The sequence below is a fragment of the Mirounga leonina genome, unplaced genomic scaffold, assembly GCF_011800145.1.
Source record: "Mirounga leonina isolate KUSES-001 unplaced genomic scaffold, KU_Mleo_1.0 Mir_128, whole genome shotgun sequence".
Lineage (NCBI taxonomy): Eukaryota > Metazoa > Chordata > Mammalia > Carnivora > Phocidae > Mirounga > Mirounga leonina.
In genome coordinates this window covers 38,448,328-38,473,320 of record NW_023270320.1, presented here as the reverse complement: position 1 = coordinate 38,473,320, position 24,993 = coordinate 38,448,328, and the positions used below count along the sequence as shown (strand labels likewise).

The window sequence follows — 24,993 nt, the reverse complement described above, 5'->3', positions numbered from 1 at the left end:
AGAAAGAAAGAAAGAAAGAAAGAAAGAAAGAAAGAAAGAAAGAAAGAAAGAAAGAAAAAGAGATTTTTTTTTTAGTTTATAATAATGATTGTTGAATGAAAGTGGAGATGTTTAAAATCCTGAATCAGATGATTAGAATCAGATGTGAATAACACGAAGACCCAGATTATTTTATTAACTTTTGGTGGAGGCTTTCATGAGACTCAGAATGGCAAAAAGTTGGCAAATTCTACCTAATTCTTCTAAACTAAGCTTTGAAACGCACACATTTTCTGTGAAGAAAGAAATGGCCAAGCATGTCCAAGACCTTCCCTTCTGACAACAAATTGCTTCTGGGTTACAAAAAAGTGTTTTGTTATAAAAGATGTTCCTTGATGGAGATGTATACCTATGCTGATAAAATAATGACATTGATTTTCCCATATGACTTATGTTCTTTCTCATTAGCTTCTGGTCCTGGGCTCTAGAGATAAAGCTCTTCACTTCTGGTCCTGGGCTCTAAAGATAAAGCTCTTTCTGGAGGAGGGTTAAAAAAATATTAAGGGACAAACAAGAAAACAAAGATGTACCAACAAAAATGTCTGTCAAACTTTATTTGGGATGAAGTTTTTAGAGAAATGTCTGTTTTATAGGTTTTTCTATCATTTAATCTTGATTTTTTTTAAAACCACATCCTGTCACACAGACAAATTAAGCCAAGTTATTTCTGATAGGGTAGTTACTTTTTCCAATATCAGTGGTCCCTTCTTTCTTATGATGCCTTCTATTATTTTTTCAAAAGTTCACTTAAGTTTTCAATGGCATCACGGAATTTATTATTTAGAAAAAGTGCTATACTTGATTCCTAAGTGCCCAAAGGCTCCAGGATGACCCAATGTCATTATATGAAATATACTCCTCTTCCTTGTCAGAAAGTTGAAAGATATTTGGGTAGTCCAATTTTCCAATCTTCAGTCCACTGAAGAGAACTTTGTTCCTGTAAAACTCACATGATTTAATAATTCATTCCCAGTTACGGATGGAAGCACAGACATTTATTTCTGGAGGAAACACTGAAAGTGGTACTGATCACTGTCTTGAAAGGAGTAGAGAAAGATCTTCAAAAACCCAAAATTTCTCTTCCATTTTGTCTGTGGGACTCAGTCTGTCCACAAGCACCAGAAACAGCCCTGCTCCCGTTTCTCTCTACACATGAAATGGGATTCATTTCGACTAAGTTTTGTTCACTTTGGGGTGAAGGAGTCATGATATCACCATCTCTAAACATTTCTTTTTTTTATGTCAATTTATTTATTTATTTTTAAAGATTTATTTATTTATTTGAGAGAGCGAGAATGAGAGAGAGAGAGAGAGAGTACATGAGAGGGGGGAGGGTTAGAGGGAGAAGCAGGCTCCTCGCTGAGCAGGGAGCCCGATGCGGGACTCGATCCTGGAACTCCAGGATCATGACCTGAGACAAAAGCAGTCACTCAACTGATTGAGCCACCCAGGTGCCCATCTAAACATTTCAACATTACTTTTAAACATCGGTAAAATAAACTGCATTGATGTATAACAGTGGAAGTCTGAAGCAGCCAAATAAAACTCTCTGATGTTAATTCCGTGTCCATTTCAGGAAAGGGTTTTCCTGTAGTTTATCAAAAATATTTCAAAAGTACTTTTTAAGATTTATCTTTAGATCTACAAAGATACTCCTCTGATAGAGATATTTCAATTCTAATCTGAATCTAAAACACTTCATAATAATCAGTCTTAATACTGCTAAACAGTAATGCCTTTAAAAATATAGAGAAGGCATCCTTTCCCATCCTGAAGGCACCCTCCTGCCAGAAATCAGTGCAGCAAATACTGATTCTGTATATTCTTTATGCCGCAGAACCTTTAAAAAAGATCAAATCAAGTTATTTGTTTCAAAACATCTTCTATTAAGAGTTGCAATTGTATTGAATTTATTTAGCAATTCCATTTATTTATGTTTTTCTGTGAATTCTTCTGAAGTCACATAAATAGCAAAGATGCTTTGAACTAAATGTTCCGGTGAAAACAGGCTATAAACATCAGGCTGATGAAATTGACTACTCCGTATCTTTTGCAGTGTTTACCCAGTCTCTGTATTTTTGAAGGATTAAATTCTATATATCTTGAACATCCAACAAAATATTAGTGTTATAAGATCCTTCCACTTAACTCTCAAGTGTTTGGTCTAGTTCTTATCTTCCAAATACAGCACTTGTATGAGACGAGAATCTGCTCTAGATCTAATCCATTTTGTGCCTCCAGGCTGAACCCTGAGGCCCACAGTCATGTGAATTCCTCCAGCCTCTGTCTACACAGCTCTTGAGAAGGTGCATTCGGTGCAGGTGAGCTTTGAGAAGACAACTGAACAAGGAGAGTGCTTGTCATTTACAGATCTCTGATAGCTTCTCCTATGAATGACTGAAAAACCTTCAAATGCTTATAGAAGCATGTTATCATATAACTTTACCTGAGACTTATCTCAATTTGAATAATGTACTTTTTGGTAAAAGGCTCCTTGGTAATATAAGAAAGGTTCACATGCAAAAAAAAAAAACAAAGCAAACACACACAAAAACACACATGCAAAGGAAACACACTTTCACATTTGCGTGTGGTAGAAAGAAGAATATCAAACTACATATATTTTTATTCACCCCTTGTTTGGCAGTCATCTGGAAAGAAATGTGGTTTGAGATCGGAGCTCTAGTTCAGGTTATTGTGGTGGTTCACTCGAGACATGAAGTTCATTAACAGTGAATTTCCTAAAATGTTTGATTGAATCCTGTTTTTTTAAACACAGATCTCATTATTTCGGATTGAAATTCTAGGTGAAGCATGTGTGCTCACCTTTGAGTTTTAAATTATTACTTAAGAAATTATACATCAATGTAGTGTTTTAGCTGCAGCTGTTGTTAGTTTCAAATTGATTTTTTATTATCAGCTACTTTGTTCTCATTTATTTATTTTTACCAAATACTGTTGTACTATTGTTGTTATTTCATGGTTATGCAGGAAGATACTCTGATTTCCCCAAAATAGCATTATTCAACAGAATGGTGAAAACATCTCAACAGGAAAATGACCTCCTGAGCTCCTGAGTGAAATATCAAAAAGCCTGTTGAAGTTCAGAATGGAAATCAGATAACCAAAGTAATCACCTTCTTTCCTGGGACCATCTTGGGTCTCATGAACTATGTCACTAACACTGCATAAAGCAAGGTAATCATAGCTGAAAATTCCAGGAGTCCATCTTGAAATATTTTATAATTCCAAATATATTACATGTATCCAAAATGAGTCTTTAATGTGGAATATATTCAGAGCTATGTAGTGGTTCAAGGTCTTTATCCATTCTGGGAAGGCTTCATGAAAAAGTGTGCATTGTTCACCTCCTGTCACTGAGGTTTAACACTGCACAGCATTTATCTCTGTTGAGGATATTTAAAACCGAGGGTTGGGGAACTTGGAGCAGGATCAAGGTCAGCATCTACCTCAGGGCGCGGAGATGGATGGACTGAGGGCATTTTACTCTGAATCAGTTTTTAAATGCATCCAACTGGGAACAGTGTTCTAACTCATACACTGTGGTAAAGACTTATGATCAGCACATTATCTAAATTTTTAAAACAGATCTGTGACTTATGAGGCAGGGAATTTGTTAGTCACTATGAGTAGAATTGCATGGAACAGGGCCCTCTTTTCAATGGTCTACTTACTTACACAGGTAAGAAAATTAGTATTTAAGATTTTTTTATATATATTTGACAGAGAGAGAGAGAGAGAGCACAAGCAGGGGGAGCAGGAGGAGAGGGAGAAGCAGGCTCCCCGCTGAGCAGGGAGCCCAGTGTGGGACTCGATCCCAGGACCCTGAGATCATGACCTGAGCCAAGGCAGACGCTTCATCGACTGAGCCACCCAGGAGCCCCAGAAAGTAAGTATTTTAAAAACAATATGATATTTGCTATGGCAAAGTTTCGTGGGAAGGTTGAGAAAGACACAGAAGGAAATAGGAAGGCTGGGCACAGCTTTGCAGAAGAGATATAATTGAGCTCATCTAGAAGGATGGCAGGCATTGGTGGCTCTGGAACCAGAGGAGAAGTCTCCAAATAAGGTCTTCACAATTACGTGTGGGTTTGGAAGAATACGGCATCTCCTGGGTTGCAGAACAATTTCCAGTAGCATGTGTGTCTTACTGCCCCTTCATAGGCAGCATCAGGAGCGGGCTATCCGGCAGCCCCGTGGAGGGCAGAGTGAGTCAGTATGCAGTGGGGTGGCGGTAGGAAAACAGGTGTCTGCACAAGGAAGTGACACAGATATTTGTAGCATTTCAGAGAGATAATCAGTGCCACTATGGAGTATGGATTGGAGTGAGGGGAAAAAAGAGCAGGAAAATTAAGCAATGTTTATGCAGTGCTGAGGGTGGGCTTCAGCGGTGGGATACGGGCGAATGCATGAGGTAAAATCGTGTGTGTGTGGGGGGGGCACACAAACATGTCATCCTGCAAGTGGGGCCTGAGAGATGAGTGGAGGCAGTGGAAGGATGGTTGTGACGGGGTGGGGTGAACACAGGAGAAGGCACTGAGCTCGCACGAGGGCGTGAGGGAGAGGAGAGACATCACAAGCCCGAATATTAGTGTCATCTCACAACGAGCCAGCGCATGATCCAGGCAAAGAAGAAACTCCTTCATCAACAACTTGTACAAATAATTAAACATGATCTGAACATTTTGGGGGCATGGCACAAGACAACGTCAGGCCTCATGGAGCTTATTGTCAAGTAGAGGAATCAGACACAACGACAAATAGTGACAGACTGTCATGAGCACCTGAGCAATAGAAATATGGAAACCGTGGACGGCCGTGGACGGCCGTGGACACAATTCTACAGCTGCACATTTGTGTTCTCCGTACTGCCATCCCTGCTTTCTGTTGCTTTTCTACTTTTCCCAATTATTTTTCTGCTTTGTTGTATCCACTTCTTTTTATATTGGAGACAAATAGAGGAGCACAGGATACTTTTTTAAGATAAATAGGAACTTATATCCATTTTTATAAGATCCATTTTATAAGTATGGCTCCTTCTATCATATAGAATTAAGCCCATTAATATGGATACTTGCTTGGCATTACCACGCTTTGTTCAGATTGTCCACGTCTTTTCTATATTTGTGTTAAACAAAAATGTTGATGTTAAAAATGATGACTTTAATTGCAAATGTAAGCTATGAATATTATTTTCATAAAATGTGATTTTTATTACGATTTCCACCTGATGATAAGGCTAGTGATTTACATATGGTGGCTAAGTCTAGTAATATTTCACTTTATTGATAAAATAGATCAAGAGTATAATTTCCTAATATAATGTTTTCCTTTTTGGACCAACATTAATGGGCATTAAAGTGAAAGACAAAGGTAATTTAGATAATCTTATTGAGGACACATATCTGGAAAATCTTATTCTCTAACCTACAACGTTAATTAATTCATGAAATCACTTAGTTAACGTGTATTTGTAAAGTGCCTATTGTAGTTCAGATTCTTTGCTAGGTGCTGAATATATAAAATTACTTGATCTCTGTCCTGGCTCACCAGGAGCGCACAATCTCTACAGGAAGACAAATAATATACAACATCTTAATGGGACATCCATTCATTAATTCAATACACACTTATTACACACTTAATATAAAGTACGTTTCACATGACACCATATCCTGTTTCAATATACAGGCACAGCCTTGCCCTTCAGGGCTCGGAGTTTAATTGGAAGTATTACGATTACATCAACAAGCGCTTAAGAACTAAATGGACGCACGATCTAGGTGGCGACTGGAAGGGTTCACCCAGCCCGAGTCCTAGGTCCTTCGTCGGGATTTCTGTGAACACAGGATGTTCGTACAGGGCAGCCCATTTATAGGCAGCCACACGGTATGAAATATGGCTGCTTCTAAATGAGCCACTTGTACTTTCCAAGGGGACACAGGTGACTGCAAGGAACACGCCACGCCTGATGGTGGAGGCTTCTGTCAGGTTTACAAATAAAAACAAACATACACAAGTACATATACACATTGATACAAAGCGATACCCAGAAATACAAAGAAATGACTTCAGCCAACAATATAGCACATTAACTACATAAAATGCAATTTGATTCTTTTCAGAATCTACTTCCAGAGAGAGTGGTAGCTTTTATATTTCTTACATGCAGAATAGTTTAAGAAGTAACTTCCTCTCTAGAAGAGACTGTTTTCTGGGGTGGGGGGGAAGTCCAAAAAAATAAATAAAACTCAGCATGTTTTTATTTTAAACTCTGACACTCACTAATTGCTTAACATACCTTGACTATTCCAACAATCTGATTAACTATTGTTGATTTCTTTAAAATTTAGCTATAGGAGTTTGAAATCCTGAAGAATCTTCATGTCCATATATGAAGTTCAGAAGAACTGAAAACTCTAGCAATTTATACTTAACTACTTTGATATCAAAACAAGGACGAAATCAAAGCCAGATTGAACACAGATTTTGCTAGTTTGTGAAAATGATTATCAATATAGAGCCAATATCTAGACAAAGTGGCAAGTCAAAGACATCTAATATATTTATCACAAATACTACAATTAAAATATTTTGATCATACTGTTACATAATTATACATTTTTAAAGACCAAGATATACTTTCAGCAACAGTTTCTTTTTTTTTTTTAAGATTTTTATTTATTTATTTGAGAGAGAGAATGAGATAGAGAGAGCATGAGAGGGGGGAGGGTCAGAGGGAGAAGCAGACTCCCCGCCGAGCAGGGAGCCCGATGCGGGACTCGATCCCGGGACTCCAGGATCATGACCTGAGCCGAAGGCAGTCGCTCAACCGACTGAGCCACCCAGGCGTCCCTCAGCAACATTTTCTTTAAGAAACTTGAGCATTCCTACAAAATTGAACTATATAATTATTATTTATGGTAGAAAATTTTCATATTCTTTTGCTATATTACTTATGAAAATCTTGATCCATGAAATGAAAATGGTGGAAAAATGGGAAAAGGGACATTAGGAACATAACACTGAGTTATTTTGAAAACAACCATTTTTTTAGTAGTATAGATTTTTCAGCACATCATCTTAATTCCCATTGTCTTAAACTCAATGTTTACATTTGCATTATTTGTTTGTTTGTTTGTTTTTTAAAGATTTTATTTATTTATTTGACAGAGACAGTGATAGAGGGAACACAAGCAGGGGGAGAGGGAGAGGGAGAAGCAAGCTTCCCACGGAACAGGGAGCCCAATGTGGGGCTCGATCCCAGGACCCTGGGATCATGACCCGAGCTGAAGGCAGACGCTTAATGACTGAGCCACCCAGGCGCCCCCATATATTTGTTTTTCTGTGGGAATGGACATTTAATTGACAGCACATTTAATTACTTAATTTTACTTTAGTAGAGAACTACAGGCTGTGGCTAATTAATTTTTTTCAGCCATGGATCTCAGGGTCTTCTTTTCACTCAGGAACCAGATAAAGAGACTATCTTTCCATAAAGGCGATGGTGAACATGAAGCAGGCCCCATAATTAGTACTTGTAGAACACACACTGGGTCATGCAGTGTGTTAGGCAGATCCGTCTATGCTACCTCTTTTCATCCTGAAAATAATCTTACAAAATGGTTAATTATAGGATCCTAAGTAAGATAGACGGAGGAGTTTTGTCATAGCTGAAACCAAAGGAGGGACCCTGAAGAAAGTCAGGTTCCTGTCAGGAGCGCACAAGCCTAGCAGCTTAACACACACAGGATTAAGGTGGTGATTCTCAATACAGAGTGAGTTCCTGTTGGCGTAGCCCCTTCCCACGCCCTACTTGGTCCTGAGAGGAACTTTTCCCAGTGGTGGCTGTGCCCATCCTGGGCTCCTTCAGCCGTCCTTGCTGGGAATGGGGATGCGGGGACTATCCAAGACACATCCTCACAAACTAGATAGGAGATAGTACTGTCTCTTCTCACTGGCCATGGAAGATTCACTGGATTTGGCCAAAAAAATGTGATAAATAATGAACGAAAATCATTTTGGGAAGTTCATTGGGGGATTTCATTATTCTTTGCTCATAAAATAACTGTAACCTTTTCCCTTTCCCCAGAAAGGTTTTCCACATTGGATCAAGAAACATGTCAAATTTACACACAACCAAACAAACTTCACACTAATCCTCAAGGGATTATCCTGGAGGCAACCAGTGACGTGAGTCTTGGTTCCATGAACACTGCTCTTGGCTTTTTTTAGTCGGTGTATTTAATTCTTGCCAAAGAGAAAAACAGTGTGTGAGGAGAGCAAAGGCACCCATGGACAACGTCTAAAGACCCTGAGTGGAAGAAGTAGAGTGATTGGCAAATGGAAGTGTCCCCATTGGAAGAGAGGCTGGGAACGCCCTGATCAGGGGGCCAGGGGCCCGGGGGCACAGGGATTCGCTGGAGACAGGACACGAGGGACAACACAACTCTTTGAAATGATGTCCAGACTCAATCCAGTCCCAAATTCCCTTTCCTTCATTTGTCCCCCTTCTGTTTCCAAGTGTTAACTATGAGCAGTAATGCTTCTTTCTTCCTACCCCCATATAGAGATCTTTGTAAGAAAAAGTAAAAGATTTATGAAAACACACTGAGCTCTTCCTCAGTAAACTCTGTATAATTATAAGGGATTACCAACAATCCTCGGATTTACTGCTGTTGTTATTATTCATATGTTGTAACTTGTATTATTCCACAGCACATAAATACAAAGTAATTGTCAAACCATAAGCCAGAACGCACCACCTCAAGCAATGTCACGAGGCCATCCATTCCCCAGAAGAGACAGCCAGAACCCGACCACTGCTAGCTTCTCCAAGCTTCAGGATGGAAGAGCACTGCTCCTCATGTTCCACCTCTCGGTCTTGCAAAGAACTTCCTCATGAGTGACCGCCATCCATCAGCCGAACTGTGACTTGCAAGCGCCAGCCCGCCCTCACCCAGCTTGCTTTGGAGACATCAGTAGCAGGAAGCACCTGACTTAAGAACCAGTGTGTGATCTCACCCTGCCACGCTGAGAGACAATGCTTGCTCGCTGGGAACTGCTACACACGGGGTGTGAAGTATGATAAACTTCGCCCAGAGTTCAGTTGCAAAACCCAAATGCAAAACAAAGTGAAATAGGTAGCCCAGCAATTCTGTGAGCAAAACAAAGCCCATGGATTCACTCTCTCCCCGAGTGGGCACGACTTCCATATCACCTGGCTCATCTCAAAGACACCCACAGCCCCAACACCTTGAGATAATCTGACTCCCTTCTTTCTGTTGCTCCCACGAAACCATGCACCAAAGCCCTATGAAACCTCCCCAGCCTGCTCTCTCACACGCGTCCACTCTTCCTTTCTGACTTTTCATGTTGGTCCACGCCTCCCTCCCTCCCTCTCTCCCTCACACCAAGGATGCTGCCAGGGCCTACAAGGGTATTTCCTGGCTGGATCCTCCTTGAGACCCAGATGAAACTCATCCTCACAGTCTTGTCACAGTCCTGTTACCTGCTCTTGCCTCCTGTATCCAGGCTAACTGCCAGGTGGGCCTCGGCATCACTCATGTCCTTCAAATCATACCTGTCCTTTACGACCAAGTTCAGCCCATTCCTGCTGAGGCTTCCCTAACTATTTCTCCTGCATCCTCTGTCCTTCCTGAATTTTTTATGAGTCCCACCCCAAAAAAAGTGACAGCTGGTATGCTGCGTGTTTTTAATTCTTTGATGTGTTCCTGTGCGTAGAGTTTATTACTCCATCTAAAAACTCCCCTCTTTGAAGACAGGGTTAGGCTAGTGAATACTGTTTATTTTACCACTGAGGGGTTGGGCAGTTAAAATAGAAACACCAAATGTATTCATGCTACTGTATTTCATTGGTGCTTATATGAATGCCAACTTGTTAGTAAGTACTTTTAATTCAAATAAATGAATAAGCTTCTAAAGATTTCCAAGTGTTATTGAAATCATGAAAATAAATGCATGTCTTTAAATTTTTACAAAATTTGGGAAGATTTAAAAATAATATTTAGTCAGAAATATCCAGCTATGGGGCACCTGGGTGGCTCAGATGGTTAAGCGTCTGCCTTTGGCTCGGGTCATGATCCCAGGGTCCTGGGATCGAGCCCCGCATCGGGCTCCTGGCTTGGCGGGGAGCCTGCTTCTCCCTCTGCCTCTGCCTCTCTCCCTGCTCATGCTTTCTCTCTCTCTCTCTGTATCTCTGTGTCTCAAATGAATAAATAAAATCTTTAAAAAAAAAAAAAAGAAATATCCAGCTAATGAAGATTCAGAATGGTTACAACAATATTATTTAACCAACTTTGAATAGAAGTTACACAATTTCATATTCCTCCATAAATTGATTTTTCCAAAGAGGGAATCCCATCAGCTCTCATTACATACTGTTGTGGACATGTGTAATGACAAATCTATACAATGAAATGGATATTTCATAGATTATTTTCCATGAAATTATTACTATATGAAATTCAATACAGAAATCTTTAGCATTAAGGACATAAAATGGTGTTATTTTGGTCACAGTGAATTTAGTTTGATGATGACAACCAAAATTTCAAGCATCTTTAATAGCCTAAAAACTGCATAACAGATTCTGAGTAGAAGCAGAAAATTTTCCTACATTTCCTGATGAATGATTTGTTCATTTGTGTTTTTTATTAGAACCAATCTATTCCTTTAGGTCTGGGAATTTGTCTTTTACATTTAAAAAAATCAGTTAAATGATTAAACATTCAAATTAATAAAGAAATAATATACATGAAAGAACAATTTTTTAGCATTTATTTCAATTATTGTGAAGGACAGATAAGTACCTCTCCCAAAAGTTCCATTTCTTACAGATCTGATTTTGTAGTGACATGCATTAACTACCTCTAGAAGTTTCCAGAAGAGATAGCCATTCCATGTGCATATATGCTACCACTGGAATTATTAATTTGGCTCTTCAACTAATGTCCCACTGGCAAGACGGATAATGTATCAGATTCCAATAAATTCACCAAAGCTGTAGAGAATCCTCTGGACACCTGACTCCAGGTGTGGCTGCCTTACAGTTAGACCTCATGACTGGAGCCTGACAGACCGTGGCGCCAGGTTATCCATCAGCTGCAGACCAATCCTACCAACACCTAACCCCCAAACCCACCCTCTACCATGGAGACAATCTTCCTGTTCAATCTATTTGCTTTTGGTAAAGGAAATAGGTTTCTGATTAACATCATGATAAAACCTTGTCTTAAGAAACCCTGAGGTCCCCAAATAAGTCCCCTGTTTTTATTATAGAGCTTAACAGTGTTGATACCTGCCTCGCCAGTCAGAACTCAGCCTTCAGCCACTTCCATTCCTTTCACCTCATTTATAATCCAACTCATCAGAGTCCTATAAATGAGGAGATTTTAGAAAATCTGTTGTTTACACCTTTACCTCCCTCACCTTGTTCTTTTTGCCATTACCATGACACAACATCCAGTGGGCAAATACTAACTTCATTCACATTTTTTGATCTATGCTCCATGTCGAAGCAAGATTCATACCAAGCACCGAAGGATGTCAAAACCCCATTATCCAAAAATTACATCTACTTCGCTTCCACTACAAATCTACCATCCCTGTTTTCCCAAGTCAATAAATAACAGTTCCAGCGCCCACCAACGTTGGGGTCACCTTTAGCTCCTCTTTTTCTCATACCCCACATACAAGCCCTCACTTACCCCACTGTTTTAGGGAGTTAAAAGGTGAACATTGTTGAAATAATCACAAGGAAAATTTTATATCCCTTTTAACAATAAATATATCTTTTGATTGTATTCAGTGTCATAGGATTTCAGAACTACGAGTGTCCAAAAACAATGACTTATTTACAGAAGAAAAGTATGTGCTGCAAAATGACAGATCACCTACTGACAGGTGCCACAGAGAAGAGACTCACTCCCACTCCCCAGAGACACAGGCAGCTGTATTCCTTCAGCTCAAATTTCACTATTAAGCTAAAACACTGGACCTTGTATGCCCATACTTGCATTTGCTACTGAGTGGTGTTCGGTGGATCACTCCAGAGTCTTTGTCAATTCTGAGCTGAAATTTCAAGTTTTTTTCCACATCCTCATCTAATAGCTTCATGTTGGAATTTAACAGCTGGGGTTATCCTCATATCACTGTTTTCTGAAATGTTTACTTAGTGAAAAGAATAAAAAAAAAAAAAGACCCATGTGATGATCTTGTAGAGATCCAAAGAGCCTTCGAATGTCCTTATGTCAAAATTCATACCGTGGCGAAAAATAAAAATTTTGAATCTGAATAGGTTTCATGGCCTTTTTCTTTTTATAGCATTATTACAAATGCCATAATACATGCAAGAAAAATCAAAATCAGAGATAAACTGACCTGTGATTCTTTACCTATCATTGCCTTTCTGAGAAGACATATAAGTCTCTGGGATTCTTATTTTCCCATGAATGACCTTTTGTGAGAACAATGTATCTATGTCTTTGACTAATACAATAATTATTACTTTTTATTTCCCCTAAAGAAGAATGGAAAAAAAAAATCTGTCATCACTATTCCCATAAAATGTGAGATTTTATAGCATTTGGTAATATCATCTATCAGCCTCCATTTATTGCCCTCTCAAGTCATATGCTTTTAGTTTAATCCTTATAATTAAATTATTTATGTCACCCTTCTTGAGGTTCCTTTGTCTTTATCAAGGTACTGGTGGCCAGCAATATATACATCTATTTCAAAAGATGAAAATAAATAGCAATGTGTGTCAACTAGCAAATTGTCACAAAATATAAGGAATAATTAATTATAAAACAAAAAAATAAGTAATTCACCAAACTGAACCGCTGGGAAAATCATGTAAAGTTATGTAGAAACTAGTGTGGACCAACATGCACATGGTAACTTCTATAGGATCTGGGGGACCGTGATGTGAGTCAACAGGGTGACCTCCTCTCCTAATCAGGCAATTCTCACGTTGCCACAGAAGTGAAGCATGTCATGGTTTCACTGGAATTTTTAAAAATGCAGTAAGTGTTTATATTTTAGTCTTTGTGATGCTATACATGTTAGTAAGGTAGCAGGATGATAAACATGCAATTAGAAGTCAAGGGACAGGGGCGCCTAGGTGGCTCAGTTGGTTAAGCCTCTGCCTTCAGCTCAGGTCATGATCCTGGGGTCCTGGGATCCCCTGCTCAGCAGGGAACATGCTTCTCCCTCTCCCGCTCCCCCTGATTGTCCTCCCACGGGCTCTCTCTCTCTCTCTCTGTGTCAAATAAATAAATAAAATCTTAAAAAAAAAAGAAGTCAAGGGACAGGGATTTCACTGGCTTTTCTTTCTCTCATTTGTGGCTGACATTGAGTAAGTCAATTAAGCATCACTTTTAGCCAATTTCCTTTCTTAAAATGGTCATAATAAGACCTTGCCCTTTCCTCCATCCAAGACAAGGATGAAGATTTATGCCCGGTTTCAAGACAGCCTCAGCTTGAGGCAGCCGAAGGTGGGAGGTGTTTCGGTTTCAGAGTGCCGTGCAAGCCTCCGGAATGGAAGTTACATTCCATGCGCAAGCCTCTTTCTTAGAAATGCCATCTCGTTTGGCTCAAATATCCTCTTGACGATGTCTTACAGTAATTAAACATTTATCTTGATTTTTATCTGAAAGCGTACGTGTAAAAATAAATTTTTCTGATGCAAACAAGAATTATGTGCTTGGATTGGGGACGGAGGACTGGTTTTTTTATATGGCATTCCCGCAGACATGAATGCCTTTCCTCTTTATAGAACGTCCATCTTGTTCTACAAGAACTAGAGAGTTGTTTCCGGGGACTTCCTAGCAGCCTACCTCTCTACTGTACCTGAATGACATGGACCCCTTTCGCCATTGTGATATTTCCATTGAAAGCCGTTCTATTTTGAAGAAAGTATTGTATACAATATGTTTCTCTAGGCTTTTTTGTAGAAGCAGAATAAAAATGCAATCTTCAGAATTCTTACTGGAAAGTGTAAGCTTATAAAAACATGTATGGATATGTCTTGATATATTGATAAGAAAGGTTTCCAGGGCGCCTGGGTGGCTCAGTTGGTTAAGCAACTGCCTTCGGCTCAGGTCATGGTCCCAGGGTCCTGGGATCGAGCCCCACGTCGGGCTCCCTGCTCAGCGGGAAGCCTGCTTCTCCCTCTCCCGCTCCCCCTGCTTGTGTTCCCTCTCTCGCTGTCTCTGTCTCTGTCAAATAAATACATAAAATCTTAAAAAAAAAAAAAAAAGAAAAAGAAAGGTTTCCAATAATGCAATCACATAAGCATAGAGTTCTGTGCTTGTCACTCCATTGATGTTACGGTTTTCTCTCCTTGTAATACTATCCTTTTTATAGCAAAACAAATTGAGTAGGGAATCAAATTTTTCACTGAATATGCAGTTTTAAAAAATATATCAGTTTGAAGCCTATTAGAAATAGGCTTTTTTTTTTTTTCCCCCACAGCGAGAGTCACTGCGTTGCACTTCCTAAGAATTCATGGCAGAATTTTTTCAATGGTGATCCCCAAACTAAAGTGAATCCAACACAGAAACAATGAAGGCAGAGGTTTATGGCTCAGTTGCAAACAAGCAACTGTGTCAGATTTAAACATTTAGAGCTTTCAAATTAGTTTTTCTTTTTTCTTTTTTTTTTTTTTTTAAGATTTTATTTCTTTATTTGACAGAGAGAGAGACAGCGAGAGAGGGAACACAAGCAGGGGGAGTGGGAGAGGGAGAAGCAGGCTTCCCGCCGAGCAGGGAGCCCGACGTGGGGCTCGATCCCAGGACCCTGGGGTCACAACCTGAGCCAAACACAGACGCTTAATGACTGAGCCACCCCGACACCCCTCAAATTGGTTTTTCTTTTAACCAAGTTGTAAAACAAGTATGTTTTGTGGTTTGGACCCCAGCTCCAGGCCCTACTTTCTCTGTGCTTTTGCCCCTTCCGTGGGCCACACATTCTTCTACTCGTCTTTCGTGGAAATTCTCCTGCACCCAAATCCCTTAAACGGGTCACCTTAACTCTCATGAAAGACGGACCGAAGTCACGGACAGGTGCACGCTTTGGAGATGTGGGGGCCTAAAAGACAAAAGCTGCATCTACAACAATACAGAAAGGCACTTTGCAATTGTCTTGTTTGGAAAAATAGATTCATAACTATTAACCCAGACATATCCCGGAAATTTAAAAGTACATGTAAACAATCATATTGTATGTTTCCTCTTTTGAAAGGTTTACTTTATATCTGCAAGTGTATACACACACACACATCATTTTTGAAAATGGAATGATCTGAAAGAGAATTAAAAAAGAACATCCCTAAATAGGAAAATGTGAGGGACAGACTCGAATGGGACCCCGTGACCCCCACCAGTACATGACACTGACCACCCACAGAATGCTCTCCCCTTCCCGGAGTGTGGCCAGGATCTGTGGCAGAAGCAAAAGAATGCTCTAACCCAATGGACAGCCCCAAGTCAGGTGAGCCCGAGTCGGTCAAAATGGAGATGATCCTGAGTGCCCCTGACTCACTCAGCTGAAAGGCCTGGGCCCCCACGAGGGAGGGCTCTCCTGCTGGCCCTGGAGAGAAGAGCAGCAGGGAGGAGACCTGCCCCAGGACCCCAAGCACAGCGGCCTCAGTCCTGCTGATGTGGGGAACAAAGGCACATGAAAGAAAATTAAATTTCCTTACAACTTACAGCCCACTGACAAGTGCTTGAAACAGGCAGAGTGACCTTCCTCTAGGAACTCAGGTGCCTCGATGTGGACACTTTGCTAAGGGCAGGAGGCAATCTTAGCCCGACCCCCAGGATCCTATAAGTCTACTTTAACATATAAAAATTCCTTGGGAACTTCCTTTATCTCTAAACCTCCCAAGATGCATGTTGGCAATCATCCCCCAAGCATATGGCCCACCGATATACATCTGAAGGATCTCATGACTCGGGTTTTATTAGACTGTAATAAATGACCTTTTCCCAACAATAGCTAGCCTCCTCGAGGTCCTAGAAACCTTGCTTCCAAATTCCTTAGGAACTTTCGCTCTCCCCAACCCCCTACCTGAAAGTGTATAATCGTCACCTGTCACAACCCCAGGGCACCTCTTTCTGCCCCTGGGATCCTATCCTCTTGCTTTAATAAAACCACCCTTTTTGCACCGAGGACACCTCAAGAATTCTTTCTTGACTGTTCACTCGGAACCCTAACATTTTCACATCACTGCCACCCCAAGGAACAGAGTCCTGCCAACAGCCACAGGGCCTGAAGGAGGAACAGGGGCCTCGGGCGGGACTGAGGTCCCAGCCAACTTGACCACAGCGTAGACCCTGTGAGGACCCCGCTGAGCCAGGCCCCAACCCCCCACCCCCGGGAACTGTGAGTAATAAGGTGTTTGAGGTCCCCAAACTTGCGGTAATTGTTACACAGCAATAGAAAACTCGTACACAATCGGAGCGCCTGGGTGGCTCAGTCAGTTAAGCATCTGCCTTCGGCTCAGGTCATGATTCCAGGGTCCTGGGATCGAGCCCCACATCGGGCTCCTTCCTCAGTGGGGAACCTGTTTCTCCCTCTCCCTCTGCCTGCTGCTCTGTCTGCTTGTGTTCCCTTTCTCTCTCTGTGTCAAATAAATAAATAAAATCTTTAAAAAAAAAAAAAGAAAACTCGTACACAAAATAACTGCCTATTATTCTGAAACACCTTTATAAGATTCCCTATGAGTTAACTGTGGGGAAAACAAATATTGCTAATTACATTTGTCCAGCAGCTTTATCTGCTGAATCAATGGCTATTTGAGAACAAATTCATGCTCCGTGAAGCCGTGTTTACAAATCGCACATCCATCCTCTAGGATCACGTGAGGAGAGATCAAAACACCACAATGCCTTTGCCACAATTTTAATCTTCATCGAAATAAAATAAAAATCTGCCAGCATTAGTGTGGGCTTATGTGCAAGCTGGTTCTTTTCGTGGCCCCCTTCCGTGCTTGTCCTTGTTTGCAGCACAATTATAAATACTTTTACAAACTACTCATTGAACAAAACATCACTTTGGCATGATTTTCTAGACGATGCTACACATCATAAAGACAGAAGATGTGATGAATGCTATTCTTCAAATAATACGGCTAATTTTACTTTAAAACAGCAACACTTACATGCATGACAACCAACAATGTCTGGGAGATTTGTGGAAGTCTTTATTCTTTATAAAATTAGATTCTAGACCTTGCACTTGAGAACGGCCATCTAGCTTATATAGAATTTCCAAAACCCAGTCGTAAGGAAAGAAGGAATCGGTTATGAAATGAACAGAGCATTGTGCACGTGAATCTCGGTCAGTCAGGGAGGTCAAAGTACCAGAAGAATCTCTATTAGAAACGAGGAAAAAACAAAACAAAACAGGGCAGATCTTACCACACACACAAAAAGAATCAGGTGAGGTGATGGTGGTGTTAACCTTCTTGTGATGACACTTCGTACGTATTTCATGTATCAGATCATCACCCTAAACTCACAAAACGCTATCTGTCAATTATATCCCAATAAATCTGGGGAAAAGCCACAAAAGCAGAGGAGCTCCTGACATAAGTGAGTAGACACGGATGGAAGAGGGACACCCACAGAAAACTGTACCTACCTAAGCAGACTATCTACCGATCCTACAGAGAATTAGCTCTCATTATCATCTGTGGTTTCAGGGACGTGAGAGGATCATTTCTGACAAACGGTATTCTTCCCCTTCAAGTTTGTTCTCAGTAATCGATTGCTCGTGGGGTCCGTGTAGACTTCATGCTCACAGTATTTCTGACTTGTTTTGAAGCAGGAAGGCGACGGTGCTTAGTATTTCATGATTGGCCTTGAGAATCTATTCACACCCGGAGCCGTGCTCTCATTTATAGCAGCGTATTTAATGTCGGCGTCATTTTGATTCCATCCGCATGTTAATCCAACGTGACAGTTCCATCAGCCCACGGCTCTGGGCTGGATGTTCTCTACACAATACACTGTAGCTTGTTTAGACTCAGTTGTTTAACCCAACGTTCCCGCCAGTTCGTGGCTCTGGCAAACAGAATGCGTAAAGCGTTACCATCAAGGAGGATGCCAGTGGATGGGCAGCTGGCTGTGGGCGCGTCCTTTTGCTTCAGATGATAGTTGTGGAGGGACTTCGAGGTTTCTCTCCATCTTATTTTTTTATTTTTTATTTTTTAAAAAGATTTTATATGTTTATTTGACAGAGAGAGAGCACAAGCAGGGGGAGTGGGAGAGGGAGAAGCAGGCTCCCCGCTGAGCAGGGAACCCAACATGGGGCTCGATCCCAGGACTCTGGGATCATGACCTGAGCCGAAGGGAGACACTTAACCGACTGAGCCACCCAGGCGCCCTCTCTCCATGTTATTTAAACAGATAGTTCAGGGTGGGAGCAGGGGAGTAATTTTAGGAATGTGAACAATGGAAATTAGCTGGCCTTGAGAGATTTGTTCATGGGGCAGGAGGAAGGAAAGGCCCCTGAATGTTCCCATTTCCCTGTCTCCCAGCGAAACCCGGTCTTCTGCAAGTTATAGGGATGCAGGGGCTGGACCCGTCCCTGGATTCCAGGCTGTGTGCTCTGTCGCGCTCAGAGTGTAGGATGTGCTCTGAAGGCACTGAGCTTCCAGAGTAAGGGCTTTTTGTTGTTGTTTTTGTTGCTGTTGTTTTTGAAAATAATTGGTACAACAGGGCCACATGGACTAGCAGCTCTATGCTGTGGGTCAGGTTGTTCATTTCCCAATTGTCCCCATCTCTTTGAAATGGCCCTTGTACCACCTGTTCTTCCTCACCTGCGCCACAAACCCTCCCCCTCCCGCTACTTTCTCTTCAGCATTTTAGAGCGGTCTTTGAAGGGGGGGTTCCCCACTCTCTGCCTCTACTGTAAAAGTCTGAAGCAACAAAATGGGGCTGGTAACAGCCAGGAAGGTAAGGAGCCCAGGACCATGAGCCAGCTCTTCTCAGAAGGAAGGCTCTGTAGGACCAGACGCTGGTCCCGTCCCTGCACCCAAAACAGAAGCATCCCATGGGAAGGCTAATATGATTTCACTGTAATGCCAGAATGCCAATATCCTGATTTCAAATAACGAATGGAGTCAGCCCATGCACCAGAATCTGTATGTCAACACAAATAAATCTCTCTCTTTCTATTGGGGAGCCATGCCGACACCCCAGTAATAACAAGAATATTGCCTGGTAACCAAGGAATCGGAGTAAGTGAAATCAAGCCTAATTAATGCGCCTCCGATACAGCATTGGTTTCCCCAATGGGCTTGGACTACAGCATCCACTTACTTCGGTTTCTTTGCCAGAGACATCTTGGGTGGTCACTGCAAGGCTTCTGTTTTCAAGGTCCATCCATGAGTACCAACCTCCCTGCACCATCCAACTCATTCCTTCTTTTTAGTTTTTATTTTTTAAGATATATACCATATTCGATCAAACTGCTCCATTTGTAACAACCACTAAATGTTTCTGCTTTGCCCCCTTGATGTGTTATTGCAAATGTCAGCACAGTCTTTCCCCTTTCTGAAGCCACTCCTGGGCAGCTGATAGCACGGACCGCACCATTTGCAGCTTCCTCATTCCTCCAAGACCTGGCATGCACACTGCTGTCAGCTCGCCCTTCGTCCATCCCAGACTCCCACGCACTTTCATTCTGCAAGTACTACTAATGGTTCTGCCTTGACGCTGACGGACACCTCTGCCTAGTTTTTAAAAACTTCCATAATCAGATTCCTGCAGCCAAACGTGGCTCTAGTTTTTCCCTGTCATGCACCCTCCATGCTATTCAGACTCTCATACTCATTATCTCATGAGCACAGAGGTCATATTCATCTCCTCACATCCTCCCCCATGCCAAACCTGGTCACTCAGGCGGCCATCACTTATTAAGTGGCTGTGGAGGTACCGTAGGGTTGATGGTGGTAAGCTTCCTCTTCTCAAGAACCTCACATTTTACTGGTGTGAAAGCAAAAGATGTACAAAGTATAACACTGGAGACATAAAAGAAAGAGCAGATGATTCTGCTTCGGGAAGCTGGACAGCAGGATAACTTTCATATAGGAAATAGCATTTAAACTTAATCCTGAGGAAAGAAGAAAGGGCATCTAGCAGTAAGTAAAGAACATTCTGGAGGCTTCGACTGTTATTCCAGCCTTCAGTGATCTCTCATTTTTCTGGAAAATTCTATTTGTGTGTGTGTGGCTTAAAATGTAAAAATCACACATTATCATTAATATAAACCTATTATCATATTTTATGTGGGGAAAAAGAACAAGTTAATATAACGATGAAATGTATTAAGGGCCAAATATAACAATACATTAAGGGTCCAACATACAGTCTATGTGAATCAGGGCCATGAATCTACTCCTACAACAACACCTAAGATCCATTCCAGAGTTGAGAATGTAACTATTTAGGCATATTTCTTTTGACCAGTGTTTCACAAGTCCCACGTGTGAATATCCTAAGCCCTTTATTGTGAACAGGAACCCCGGTTTTGCCTACTCTGCCCCAATATAGTGCCAAACATTCAATACAAAGACAATGCATGTATTATCATTGATTAACTAGAAAATGGATCCACCAAGACAGCCCAGAAATATCTGTCCTGAACTACAATTATTTCACTACACCCCCAGGTAGAGAAAATTTTTGTTGAATTGCCACAGAGGGTTTGTTTTGTTCTCTCTACTTAAATGACTAAGAGTATACGATCCAAAAAGCCTGTTTCAGTTCCAAATCCTCCCATACATCTTGTGGTAAAGTGGTTCTGAAGAGGGACTCTTCTGGGAACATTCTTGTGGAACTCTAAAATAGTTAAACATATTTTTTAAAGAATTCTGAATTCAAATATAGGGTTTTTTTAAATTTCCAGAACTATTTTTCTGTAAAAGGAGTTGCTGAAGTATTTAGAAAACATAGCAATCTATTGTCAATACAGTTTTTCCTGATACCTGAAGAGCTTTGCAATCACCGGGAGAAAGCAAAAAAAAAAAAAAAAAAAAAATTCTTAAGTTTAGATAAGGTGAAATTCTTATTGCCCTGAGATAGCTTTGTGGAATCTTAGTGCTTCATGGAATACAGTTTGAATAACAATGATATAATCTAAACTTTCTGTATTACAGATCAGACATCTGAGTAAGGTGCAGAGGATGATAAAATATGCACCCTTGGTCCCTGATTTCAGAGCTTATGGGTTATGCTTCCATGTGAAGTAATTATAGAATCAGAAGACTGTGATCTGTTATGAAAATAAACAAATCTGTAATAAAAAGGAATGCTTGGTCATGGAGGTAAATTTTTTCAGTTGCGTGCTGCCTTAACCTACTACTCAGAAACCGGTAGCTGCCTAGGATATAATGTATTTATCCCAAATTGTCTCAAAGATGCCTGGCTTTTCCTCCTGTCCAATGCCCTTACATATATAAATATCATGCAATACATGTGTTACTCAACAAGGAGGGATCATCTAAAAATATGTAAAATTAGGTTTATCAACAATTCTGGGCTTCAGTCAAAAGACCTGGATTTGGGTCCTGTCTATTCCTCTTCCAGATGTGAAAGCCTCAGCAAACCACTCAAAGATTTGGAGATTCAGTTTCTAATTTATGAAGAAAAGTAAAAGCTCTTTACCAGGACCCAGAATTACCAAGGTGGTAAAATCAGAAGGTATGCAAGAGTATACTGTAAATATTAAAAGAAATATGAACATCATTTCTACCCACTCCGAAAACATCAGGATGTTTAATAAGCTATATATTTACTTTCTGTTGACATTTTCTGATCCACTCGTGTGTGGAGATTAATTATGGATTGAAACATTTAAATATGAATGTTTCCTTAAGTAATGCAATTAACTAGGAAGAGGCAATTGCAAAAGTCTTTTGAAGTCAGCTGAAAGTATCTTTACATAGTCTTAAGCTTTTATAATTTGCTCAAAACATTTTATAACCATTCATTATTTCCAAGCTATCTTTTAGGGTTGAATATTTGATTCAGGTATTTGATCCCAACGTGGGAGCTTGGGATTTTTCAAACTTAATTACTTAGTGTTTAAACCCAAGAATTTAATGGAAAGTTAATAATATTTTGATTGCATAGCCATCAGCACCATCAATTCTATATTACAAATATATTTTCCCATCTGGCAATGTGTTACAGTTCTAGGACAATCTTACAAGCAAAAATCACACCCAGAGAGCATCTGTGTTTTTGTAGGTGGAGGCAAAGACGGAAAACAGGCAGAAAAGATAATTACTCTTGTCAAATCGGTTATATTAAGAGCTAAATACCAATCATTGCCAATATTTTGTCTTCTCAGAAACTCAGAAAGTTTGTGCTGCTATGTTAAAAAAAAATAAGTCCATATAATTAGAAAGTGTCCATAAATAGATCACAGACCACAGATTCCAGCTTTCTCAAAGTTAACCAGAGAAATGGGGGGGGGGTGGCACCAACTAAAGGTCCTGGAGCTATGCCAGATACTACAGAGAAACATGGGATCACAACAGCCATGTGACATCGAATGGGAGCTGAGAATAGCACATGGAAGCAACCCTTCCTGATGAGGGAAAGTGGATGTCATACACAAAGCCTATTCAACCCAGCCACCTGTTTGTAGGACTTATGGACTTTCTTAACTATTTGGGAAAATAAAGGGGGAAGTCAGAATTCTGGAAACAGTAAAGGAACTCCCCCCTTGATGATAAACCCGTTTGCTTGAAATTCCAGAAGGCATGCACTTGCTTTGGATATCTTCTGCACAACCACGAGAATATAGGAACAAGTGTTCATAAATTAAGAATTTCTCCAGTTGGAAAGAGAGTGCAAATAGGAAGCAGAAACTGGGGTTGAGATGAGATGAAAACAGAAGCTTAGCATGACAGGTTTTCTATGAAGCAGCCGAGGAAGAGTCACACTGAGCTTAGTTACCTCCACACTTTGGGTGATATCAGGGATGAGGATATAGATGTGCATAGAGACAGGAAAACACAAAGGCCAATACATTCTTCTCTTTGGGGACAAACCATAATAGGAAGCATGATTTTTCAGATAAGCTAAGGCAACAAAAGAATCGCAGGAACAAGCCAGGTGTGCCTGGAACTTCTCCTCAGTTATAATAAAACCCAGAAAGGTGCCTAAAGAGTTTTCAACATGGTTTCCTTCTCAAGTACTCATATTCCTCTAAGACTCTAAAATGAGTATAATAGCTAGGAAGTAGGGATTAATGCATCTAAGTGATAGAACAAAAACTATGAACATACTGATGGAGAACCCAAAGCAGAAGGAAAAAAGAGATCACAACAGGGTACATCTTATCTGAAAACAGGGCAAAAGTTTTTTTTGTTTTTTTTTTAAGACTTCTTTGAAACATGTTTCCGAGTGAAATTCTAAAAAGTGGAATTCTAGTAATGGAAAATTCTAATTATGAATTGATTTTAGAATGCCAACTGCTACTAATTTATTTTGCATACAATATAATTAATATACTTGCTGTGTACTGAATCTTGTAAATGGTTATTTTGATGAACACGAAAAATAGGTTTTCTCATGATGTCAGCTACTCGACTTCTATTTTTTTTTTAGTTTATCCTATACATTTTTATTTATTTATTTTTTATTCTTATGTTAATCCCCATACATTACATCATTAGTTTTAGATGAAGTGTTCCATGATTCATTGTTTGTGCATAACACCCGGTGCTCCATGTAGAATGTCCCCTCCTCAATACCCACCACCAGGCTAACCCATCCTCCCAGCCCCCCCCTCCAGAACCCCGTTTGTTTTTCGGAGTCCATCGTCTCTCATGGTTCGTCTACCCCTCCAATTTCCCCTTCATTCTTCCCCTGCTGCTATCTTCTTCTTCTTTTTTTTTTCTTAATATATATTGTATTATTTGTTTCAGAGGTACAGATCTGAGATTCAACAGTCTTGCACAATTCACAGCGCTTACCAGAGCACATACCCTCCCCAGTGTCTATCACCCAGTCAACCCATCCCTCCCACCCCACCCCCACTCCAGCAACCCTCAGTTTGTTTCCTGAGATTAAGAATTCCTCATATCAGTGAGATCATATGATACATGTCTTTCTCTGTTTCATTTATTTTGCTCAACATAATACCCTCCAGTTCCATCCACGTCGTTTCTACTTCTATTTTTGCCCAAAGTCTTACAGCCCTTCACCTGTAATTTTACCCACCAAGGGGGATTTGAGGAAATTAATCTTCCTTTGAGGCACCTGGATTAGCTCTGTGTCTAGGATAATTATTATCATTTCCAGGCTTTCATTTGCTTATCTGTCAAATAAAGAAATCAATCTCAATGATCACTAATATGCTTTCATGCTAAAAAAAATCCAAATATTTTTTGTTTTTTGTCGTGGTATTTGGTGCTATAAATATTTTTAAACATCAGATTAGTGCAGGATTGGACTGTCTTTTACATTTTTAAGCATTTTAGTTCATGGATGCCTTCATTTTAATTAGTTATCCACACCATATAGCTGCATGTTTTACTTTATTTTTTGGAACTAAAAATTTTGGAAAAAACAGAGGTCATATTGCACATTTCTGTTCTTGAAAGCACAGTCTCTCTCCCTCCTTTATTTTATATCCTTCTTTGTCTTCTTCACATTCATCTCTAAACATATTTTTTTGACATTGATGTATATTAATAAGGGGCACTATAAAACACTGCTTAAAACTGTGGGTCTGTTATCAAAGCCTGACTCCAGCACTCATACACCTGCTATCTTTGGCAAATACTGAGATTATTTGTGTTTAGGACATGAGTGGTGCTAAGAAAGAGCTTAGTACACAGGGTTGTTTTATATTATGACCTAATACGTGTGTATTTAAATGCATCTA

At 40.3% G+C, this 24,993-nt stretch overlaps 1 protein-coding gene across 1 annotated transcript in view; it reads right to left on the bottom strand.

Annotated features, from left to right (window-relative positions):
* The window catches only part of CSMD1 (CUB and Sushi multiple domains 1), a 519,075-nt gene that overhangs the window by 338,415 nt on the left and 155,667 nt on the right, over window positions 1-24,993 (bottom strand). The gene's annotated exons all lie outside the window — the stretch shown is intronic.